Source organism: Pristiophorus japonicus, chromosome 21 (assembly GCF_044704955.1).
Source record: "Pristiophorus japonicus isolate sPriJap1 chromosome 21, sPriJap1.hap1, whole genome shotgun sequence".
Taxonomy (NCBI): Eukaryota; Metazoa; Chordata; class Chondrichthyes; family Pristiophoridae; genus Pristiophorus; species Pristiophorus japonicus.
Genome location: NC_091997.1, coordinates 76,655,334 through 76,665,568, shown reverse-complemented (window position 1 = coordinate 76,665,568; position 10,235 = coordinate 76,655,334). Strand labels below are relative to the sequence as shown.

Genomic DNA, 10,235 nt, shown 5'->3' with positions numbered 1-10,235 from the left:
CTAAAAGACAGCACTTCTGACAGTGCAGCGCTCCCTCAATGCTGCACTTGTGTGTCAGCCTCGATTTTGCCTCAGGAGTGGGATTTGAACCAACAACCTTAGCCATGGCTACACCTACCCTACCCCTGAGTAAATGTGAACTGACAACTTGGAGATTAACATTGTTAAATTATCGGGAAGCTTATTAATTAAAATATGTTAATGTTAAGTGGAGTAAAGATACAATGGACATAATCTTTTATGCACATGGCATATGATTTGCAAGATGAAAATCACTGCACTGTTTCTGATTATCATCATGGAGATCCTTGCATCCCAGTCAGAAAATATACTGATGTAATTGCACACATTTAATGAATACATAATGTCTTCCCATTGTATTATCAGATGAAAATAGTTCCTTATTTTTTTTATCTGCATGTTTTATCCATATTCCTGGCTGGCCTCCCACGTTCTACCCTACATATATTAAAGGTGATCCAAAGCTCTGCTGCCCGTGTCCATCTCGCGCTCCAAGTCGCGCTAACCCATCACCCCTGCGCTCGCTGATCTACACTGGCTCCCTGTTTTTAAGTCCCTCCATGGTCCTCGCCCTTCCGTATCTCTGTGATTGATCGCCTCCAGTCGCACAACCCTCCGAGATGTCTGCGCTCCACCAAATCTGGCCTCTTGCGCATCCCCGATTTTAATCGCTCCACCAATGATGGCCGTGCCTTCTGTTGCTAAGGATCTAAGTTCTGTAACTCCCTCCTTAAACCTCTCCGCCTCTCTGCTTCTCTTTCCTCCTTAAGACGCTCCTTAAAACCTACCTCTTTGACCAAGCATTTTGTCATTTGTGTTAACAGCTCCTTATGTGGCTCGATGTCAAATTTTGTTTGATAATGCTGCTGGGAAGCGCCGTGGAACGATTTGCTCTGTTAAAGGCGCTATATAATTGCAAGATGCTGATGTTGCGTGTTATTTGTCTGATGCCACAGCATAAGCAGGAGTTTTAATTATCGTGAATCAGTATTAACAAGATGAACTATCTACAGATCACTGTAATTCTCTGGTAGGCAGAGTGCTTAATAATTTCAATTAAGTTTGCATTTGTACTTGTTTTCCAATTTATTAAAGGTCAGCCACATACATCTAAGATTGTCGAGTCAGAGACGATCGGCCCAATCTACGCACAGACACACGGGCTTTGATATTAATCCCCCACAGTGGGTGGGAGAGGGTTGGGGTTAAATACGGAAAAGGCAGCCCCATCAGGTCGAGCGTTGTCCAACTCCTTTTTTACGGCGGGGTAATTTTATTGGGGGGAGGGGAAGGTGGTGCAAGAGTTCGGTAGGGTCGCCATGTACCCGCCCTGGATGGGTTCTTCGGCCGTTGTCCACCTCCCCTGCACCTTCCTCGCCTCCCCTTAAATATCGGGGTCTTTACAGCAGGGATCGTTCAGTTTAGTTTCAGCTGTGGTTCAGTGGGTAGCACCCTCGCCTCTGAGTCAGAAGGTTGTGGGTTCAAGTCCCACTCCAGGAACCTGAGCACATAAATCTAGGCTGACACTGCAGTGCAGTGCTGAGGGAGTGCTGCACTGTCGGAGGAGCCGTCTTTCAGACGAGACCTTAAACCGAGGCCCCGTCTGCCCTCTCAGGTGGATGTAAAGATCCCATGGCACTATTTCGAAGAACTGCAGGGGAGTTATCCCCAGTGTCCTGGCCAATATTTATCCCTCAATCAAAATAACATAAAACAGATTATCTGGGTATTATCACATTGCTATCTGTGGGAGCTTTCTGTGCACAAATTGGCTGCCGCGTTTCAATAAAAAATACCAACTTGCCTGGCCTGCAACAGATGGTGCAATGTGTTTAAATGCCACTTTGTACTAATTTACCTTGACGTTCTGCATCTATTGCTGAAGAACTTGATGGTGCAAGGTCACAATTTGCATCACATATCTCTGCCTTCCACCTTTCAAGATGGTGTCATCCCCTTTAACATGTGAACTAATGAAAAAGGACCGTGGGGAAGGTTAGCTAGTTCTCTGCCCTGCGAACGTATGCGCAGGAACCAAAGAATCAAATATTTATAATGCATGCATCTGCTGAGCTAAAGGTTATCATTTTTGCATAATTGCTATTAATGGTAATGAAAATTAATATAATGATAATTCTGTTGTATACAAGAGAAACAATAACGAAAACATGCATGTTTTCGAATGTAACAGAAGTTACATGCACAATGTTAAATTTCAAACTGTACTGAGTCTAAATTGCAGATCGTAAGCTTATTAACAGATTCATTTTAAAATTCTACTTGAATATTAAGCTGTATTGAACAGCAGACATGTTAACGAGGGATCAGATAAATTGCTCAGGCAAAAATGATCTATTTATCTCAGGGATCTGGGAGGGAGGTAAGTAAGTCATTTGGGATGCAAAACCTAGTCCTTGTAGTAAACAGGTCAACGCAGAGTGCTGGAGTCTGAATGCATTAAATCTGCATTGGTATTTCAACCACACGATCCCGCACCCGAGGATATTAACTTTACATTCTCTCGATCGACACGTATTGACTAGATCTTCCGAATGCCGTTCAAACTTTGCTTCCTTCCAAAGCGGCAATAAAATGACCACGGCACTGGAGCAATGCTGGGGTGCTGTCTAGATGTGTTGGGTGGCTGGTTTGGGAACCTTGGTGCCATATTTGACCCTGAAATGAGCTTCCGACCCCACATCCGCAGCATAACTAAGACCGCCTATTTCCACCTCCGTAACATCGCCCGTCTCCACCACTGCCTCAGTTCATCTGCTGCCGAAGCCCTCGTCCATGTCTTTGTTACCTCTAGGCTTGACTATTCCAACACACTCCTAAGCTGGCCTCCCACATTTGACCGTACGTAAACCAGAGGTGATCCAAAACGCGGCTGCCCCGTGTCCTAACTCACACCGAGTCCCGCTCACCCATCACCCCTGTGCTCGCTGACCTACATTGGCTTCCGGTTAAGCAACACCCTGATTGCAAAATTCGCATTCTTATTTTCAAATCCTTCCATGGCCTAGCCCCTCCTTAGTTCTATAATCTGCTCCAGCCCCGCAACCCCCCCGAGATATCTGCGCTTCTCTAATTCTGCCCTCTTGAGCATCCCTGATTATAATCGCTCAACCATCGGTGGCCGTGCCTTCTGTTGCCTAGGCCCCAAGCTCTGGAACTCCCTGCCTAAACCTCTCCGCCTCTCAACCTCTCTTTCCTCCTTCAAGACGCTCCTTAAAACCTACCTCTTTGACCAAGCTTTTGGTTAACCTGCCCCAATTTCTACTTATGTGGCTCAGTTTCAATTATTTTTATCTCATAATACTCTTGTGAAGCGCCTTTGGACGTTTCATTATGTTAAAGGCGCTATATAAATGCAAGTTGTCATTGTTTTGCTGTCTTCTTTCTTTAGGTAACAAACGTTACTTGCAGATTCCTCTGCCATCGCTCACAAAACTCACGGGCCTATGGAACTAGGCTGCGCCATGCCCATTTTCGCATAGGGCAGATCATCACCAATCTTCACCCGCCCGCCCGCCCATCACACTGACCTCATGTTGATGAAGCCTGAGGTCCAATACTCGGAGCTCCTCGGACCATTCCATTCTGACCATTCCCCCCGCACCCTCCCCAGTGCCCAATAATGGTTGCTCCTGAATTTCCAGACCATTGTCTTAACCCATTCGCTCATTAACATTCTTCCTGTGCAAGAGCTCAGTATTGATCCAATGCCACTAGATTAAGGTAACTATGGTCAGGTTGAGTGGAATAAGTGCAAATAAATGGAACTGTGTTCACCTTGTTGAGATTGAGTAGGCTAGGCCGATATTCTCTAGAGTTTAGAAGAATGAGAAGTGATCTAATTGAAATTCTTACAGAGCTTGGCAGGGTAGATGCAGGGAGGATGTTTCCCCTGGCTGGGGAGTCTAGAACCAGGGGTCACAGTCTCAGAATAAGGGGGTGGCCATTTAGGATTGAGATGAGGAAAAATTTCTTCACTCTGAGTGTGGTGAATCTTTGGAATTCTCCACCCGAGAGGGCTGTGGAGGCTCAGTCTTTGAGTATATTCAAGTCAGAGATCAATAGATTTTTGGATATTGAGATAATCAAGGGATATGGGGATAGTGCAAGAAAATGGAGTTGAGGTAGAAGATCAGCCATGATCTTATTGAATGGCGGAGCAGGCTCGAAGGGCCGAATGGCCGACTCCTGCTCCTAATTCTTATGGTCTTGTTATTTTTGGAACTGCTCCATTTCTCAATTGTATTTCATTAAATTCATTTCTGAACATTATAGAAACGTAGAAACATAGAAAATAGGTGCAGGAGTACTGCCCCTGGACCCTCGTCTCTTCTGTGCTCTGAACTCACACCTCTCCTGTGGAACAGGCTGCACAGGCAGAGGCTGAATTTCCTTGACATATCTGAACAGCAGTGTCTCAGGAGGCTCAGGTTGTCGCATCGGGTGGTGACAGACATCAGCAGCTTCCTAGAAGAGGATCCGCTGGACCTGGTGACCAAGCATTATCAGAGAAGTGCTGACTGTGTTGTAGCGGTTTGGTACACCTGAGTGGCTCACTGGGCCATTTCAGAGGGGCAGTTAAGAGTCAACCACATTGCTGTGGGTCTGGAGTCACATATAGGCCAGACCGGGTAAGGGCGGCAGATTTCCTCCCTTACAGGACATTAGAAACATGGAAACATAGAAAATAGGTGCAGGAGTAGGCCATTCGGCCCTTCTAGCCTGCACCGCCATTCAATGAGTTCATGGCTGAACATGCAACTTCAGTACCCCATTCCTGCTTTCTCACCATACCCCTTGATCCTCTTAGTAGTAAGGACTACATCTAACTCCTTTTTGAATATATTTAGTGAATTGGCCTCAACAACTTTCTGTGGTAGAGAATTCCACAGGTTCACCACTCTCTGGGTGAAGAAGTTCCTCCTCATCTCGGTCTTAAATGGCTTACCCCTTATCCTTAGACTGTGACCCCTGGTTCTGGACTTCCCCAGCATTGGGAACATTCTTCCTGCATCTAACCTGTCTAAACCCATCAGAATTTTAAACGTTTCTATGAGGTCCCCTCTCATTCTTCTGAACTCCAGTGAATACAAGCCCAGTTAATCCAGTCTTTCTTGATAGGTCAGTCCCGTCATCCCGGGAATCAGTCTGGTGAACCTTCGCTGCACTCCCTCAATAGCAAGAATGTCCTTCCTCAGGTTAGGAGACCAAAACTGTACACAATACTCCAGGTGTGGCCTCACCAAGGCCCTGTACAACTGTAGCAACACCTCCCTGCCCCTGTACTCAAATCCCCTCGCTATGAAGGCCAACATGCCATTTGCTTTCTTAACCGCCTGCTGTACCTGCATGCCAACCTTCAATGACTGATGTACCATGACACCCAGGTCTCTTTGCACCTCCCCTTTTCCTAATCTGTCACCATTCAGATAATAGTCTGTTTCTCTGTTTTTACCACCAAAGTGGATAACCTCACATTTATCCACATTATACTTCATCTGCCATGCATTTGCCCACTCACCTAACCTATCCAAGTCACTCTGCAGCCTCATAGCATCCTCCTCGCAGCTCACACTGCCACCCAACTTAGTATCATCCGCAAATTTGGAGATACTACATTTAATCCCCTCGTCTCAATCATTAATGTACAGTGTAAAAAGCTGGGGCCCCAGCACAGAACCTTGCGGTACCCCACTAGTCACTGCCTGCCATTCTGAAAAGTCCCCATTTACTCCTACTCTTTGCTTCCTGTCTGACATCCAGGGGTATTCAACATTCAGGAAGGATAGAATAAAAGGAAAAGGAGGTGGGGTAGCATTGCTGGTTAAGGAGGAGATTAAGGCAATAGTTAGGAAGGACATTAGCTTGGATGATGTGGAATCTATATGGGTAGAGCTGCAGAACACCAAAGGGCAAAAAACGTTAGTGGGAGTTGGTCATTGCCTGGCACTTGTGTGGTGCGAATGTAACTTGCCCCTTATCAGCCCAAGCCTGAATGTCCAGGTCTTGCTGCATGTCGGCATGGACTGCTCCATTATCTAAGGAATTGAGAATGGAACTGAACACTGTGCAATCATCGGGAACATCCCCCACTTGTATTGCCCCTGACTCTAATCCATTCTTTCTTGAACCTCAAACCCTAGAACTCCTCGTCTCAATCAGCCTTCCGTTCCTCCTACAAACAATAAGTCTCTAATCCTTCTTCTTGATTGATCCCTTCTCACTGACTTGTTTCAATCTTGATATCCTAACTCGCACCAAGTCCCGTTCACCCATCACCCCAGTGCTCGTTGACCTACACTGGCTCCCGTTGAGCAACATTGTAAAATTCTCATCCTTGTTTTCTAATCCTTCTGTGGCCTCGCCCCTTCCTATCTCTGCGCTCCTCCAATTATGGCCTCTTGAGCATCACCGATATTAATCGCTCCACCCTTGGTGGCCGTGCCTTCAGCTGCCTGGACGCTAAGCTCTGGAACTCCCCCCCTCAACCTTTCTGTCTTTCTACCTCTCTCGTTTTACTTTAAGACGCTCCTTAAGACCTACTCCTCTGACCAAGCACCTGTCCTAATATCTCCTCATGTTCTCGGTGTCAAATTTTATTTGATAACACTCTTGTGAAGCGCCTTGGGTCATTTTACTACATTAAATGCGCTATATAAATGAAAGTTGTTGTTGTTTAGAAACTAGACATGCACAGAGATCTTCTGGGAAGGACCAAATTCTTGGATAAATGAACTAAAGGCAGGACTGAGGTGGTGCTGCACTGTCGGAGGTGCCGGCTTTCAGATGAGATGTTAAACCGAGGCCCCGTCTGCTCTCTCAGGTGGACGTAAAAGATCCCATGGCATCAGTTTGAAACAGAGAAAGGGAGTTCTCTCCAGTCTCCTAATATCTCATTATGTGTTATGATCCTGCAAAGTGCCTACGTTAAAGGCGCTATATAAATGCAAGTTGTTGTTGTAGTATCCTCGCCCTTCACTTGGGTTTCTCAATCTGGTCCACCATTTCCTCTTACATTGAAGGGGGGTGAATAACTGCAGGCGAAACATTTAAGGAGAGATAAATGAAATACCCCACTTAATCCAGATTAGGTGAAACCTCGCCAGACCAATCCAACGATGCCGTGTTTCGGGATGAGACGTTAAACCGAGGCCCCGTCTGCTCTCGCAGGTGGACGCAAAAGATCCCATGGCACTATTTCTAAGAAGAGCAGGAGAGTTCTCCCCGGTGTCCTGGCCAATATTTATCCCTCAATCAACATAATAAAAAAACAGATTATCTGGTCATTATCACATTGCTGTTTGTGGGAGCTTGCTGTGCGCAAATTGGCTGCTGCGTTTCCCACATTACAAGTCTTTCTTTCTTTGTAACATTAGACTAGGTGCAGTGTGGACCTCACTGATTGCATTAGTTCCAACAGCATAGGAACCATAGCCTTCCATAGAGCATCTTCTGCCCCTCTACTTAACCTCACAACTTTTAATCCAGGATATTCATCCAAGGAGGTTTATTGTGTGGAATGCTCAGCTTCCATCGCTCTGAAGTCAGCACATCAACGATTCCAGTCAGAACATCGGCGTGTTCCTGAAGGGATCACACGGATAATCAGAACAAATCCAAGAAATGATTCTTTAAAGGAAATGCATAAAGCACAGGCTGTAATAATACTTGCTGGGAATGAAGCCTCAATTCCAATCCCCCCTTGGTTCCAGCAACTTTCAAAGATTTAATAACCATCCTTGAGAGCTCAAAATGAATATTTTGAGGCGTATCCAATGATAAAGGTTATTAAATGTTGAAGTTGATCAAGGTCTCATTTTGGTCTGTCTGCAGCTATAATATTTCTTCCCTTAATCTGCCAAATAATAAGAAATCTAATGATGTCTTTGCCAAAAAGGATTTTCATCCTGCCATATTAATATCACGAAGTGACATGCCACCCATCTGTATACTGTACCTCTATAATATATTACACTCCCTGCACAAAATGCTCACTTTCTATAAGGTGTCGCACTTACTTCCTGTCACACTTTAGCTGTCACACCTCAGACGTTAGATTCTGGCTCATTGCTAGAACTTGTGTAAGGTCAATCATCATATCTCTAGGCCATTAGGCTGAGCTGGTATTGCAGATTAGTTGGGACAATGGAAGTAGCAGAATAGCAGACAGGCTGGTTACATCCCGTGGGAGGTACGAGTACCAGGAATTGGCCAGAACAATGGAAGCCCCCAAAGAGTATCACAGTCCACGGCGTGGCCCTGGACAATGTGAACTACTTTCCATACCTCGGGAGCCTATTATCAGCAAGGGCAGACATTGATGACGAGGTCCAACACCGCCTCCAGTGTACCAGCGCAGACTTCGGCCATGTGAGGAAGAGAGTGTTTGAAGATCAGGCCCTCAAATCTGGCACCAAGCTTATGATCGACAGGGCTGTAGTGATACCCGCCCTCCTGTATGGCTCAGAGACATGGACCATGTACAGTAGACGCCTCAAATTGCTGGAGAAATACTACCAACGATGTCTCCGCAAGATCCTGCAAATCCCCAGGGAGGACAGACGCACCAACGTTAGTGTTCTCGATCAGGCCAATATCCCCAGCATTGAAGCACTGACCACACTCGACCAGCTCCGCTGGGCGGGCCACATTGTTCGCATGCTTGACACAAGACTCCAAAAGCAAATGCTCTACTCAGAACTCCTACACGGCAAGCGAGCCCCAGATGGGCAGAGGAAACGTTTCAAGGACACCCTCAAAGCCTCCTTGATACAATGCAACATCCCCACTGACACCTGGCCAAAGACTGCCCGAGGTGGAGGAGGTGCATCCGGGAGGGCGTTGAGTACCTCGAGTCTCATCGCCGAGAGCATGCAGAAATCAAGCGCAGGCAGCGGAAGGAGCATATGGCAAACCTGTCCCAGCCACTCCTTCCTTCAACCACTGTCTGTCCCACCTGTGACAGAGACTGTAATTCCCATATTGGACTGTACAGTCACCTGAGAACTCACTTTTAGAATGGAAGCAAGTCTTCCTTGATTTCGAAGGACTGCCTACGATGATCGCATTAACTTTCTGGGTTTGTCTCGGTCATCCTGTTCCTGTTGTAACATTAAGGCAGGATGTCAGGTTAAACTGATTAAGTTAAACAGTTAAAGATGGCTATTATGTCAAGTCTGGAGGTTTGGTGAAGGAACCTCACTTCAATATACATTCTTTTTTTTTGCCAATCTTTCCAATTCTTTGTCAAATCACAAACGCCAGAGGTCACCTTGCACACATCAAGGATCACTCTTCGCCAATGCTCTTAGCCAAAAGGCTGAGAGCCACTGCACCGTTCCTGGAAGTACTACAATACCAGGTTCGTGCCATGGAGGTGGATGGGTCAGGCCCCCCACACACCTCCGTGGAGGTGGATGGGTCAAGCCACCCCACCCACCTCCTATTTCCAAAAAGCATAGGAGAACCACCTTCCTGATCCAGGGAGAACCACTTTGGGGTCATGGTTACTCCCCTGTCATGTCAGTTACGCATGATCTTAGCCAAAAGGCCGAGAAGGAACCTCACTTCAATATACATTCTGGGCATCATGTGATATGACTCACATTAAGGGGGAGGGTATTTTAAGGACGGCTGAAAGGCTTGTGACAAACGTGCAGGCAGCAGCCTTCTTGTAGGGATGGTTGGAAATCCAACATGCGGAGAGCAAGGTTGATCACCTTGGGTCTGCAGGAAACCAGGTTGTACGAGTCTATTGTATAACTGTAATAGTTATTATATTATCTTCGGCGTGGTGGCCCGAACTGCAAGGACCATCAGCAGGTCAGGGCCTTCAAACGAGCAGCGTGCAGAGGCATACCACTTCAAGGTACAGCGCGAGCTGGTGCAGGAGGATGACAGCTGTGAAGAGGGCGACTGGTTTGGACGTCACCATAACCCAGCTTGGTGACTGGAGCGTGGGCAGGTACAGCAGGAGTGGCGAGGTTGGGGCGCAGGAGTGGCGAGAGATCGTGGAGCGACCTGATCGGGGCCCAGAGGGACATGAGTTCGGGGCCCAGAAGAGGCGAGGGCCCAGGGACAGCACGGCCCAGCCCACACTGCGATATGTGTGCGCACTAGGTCCTTGCAGCAAAGCTGGTCTATAGTCATCTTGGTTAATCCTTGCCACTGGACCAAGACCTGGCTCTGTCGAGCCC

At 46.8% G+C, this 10,235-nt stretch overlaps 1 non-coding gene across 1 annotated transcript; it reads right to left on the bottom strand.

Annotated features, from left to right (window-relative positions):
* Nucleotides 1–9,404: 9,404 nt before the first annotated feature.
* LOC139234262 (U2 spliceosomal RNA) lies at nucleotides 9,405–9,601 on the bottom strand. The gene has a single exon (XR_011588307.1). It is a non-coding gene; the product is annotated as a U2 spliceosomal RNA (small nuclear RNA).
* Nucleotides 9,602–10,235: the final 634 nt, after the last annotated feature.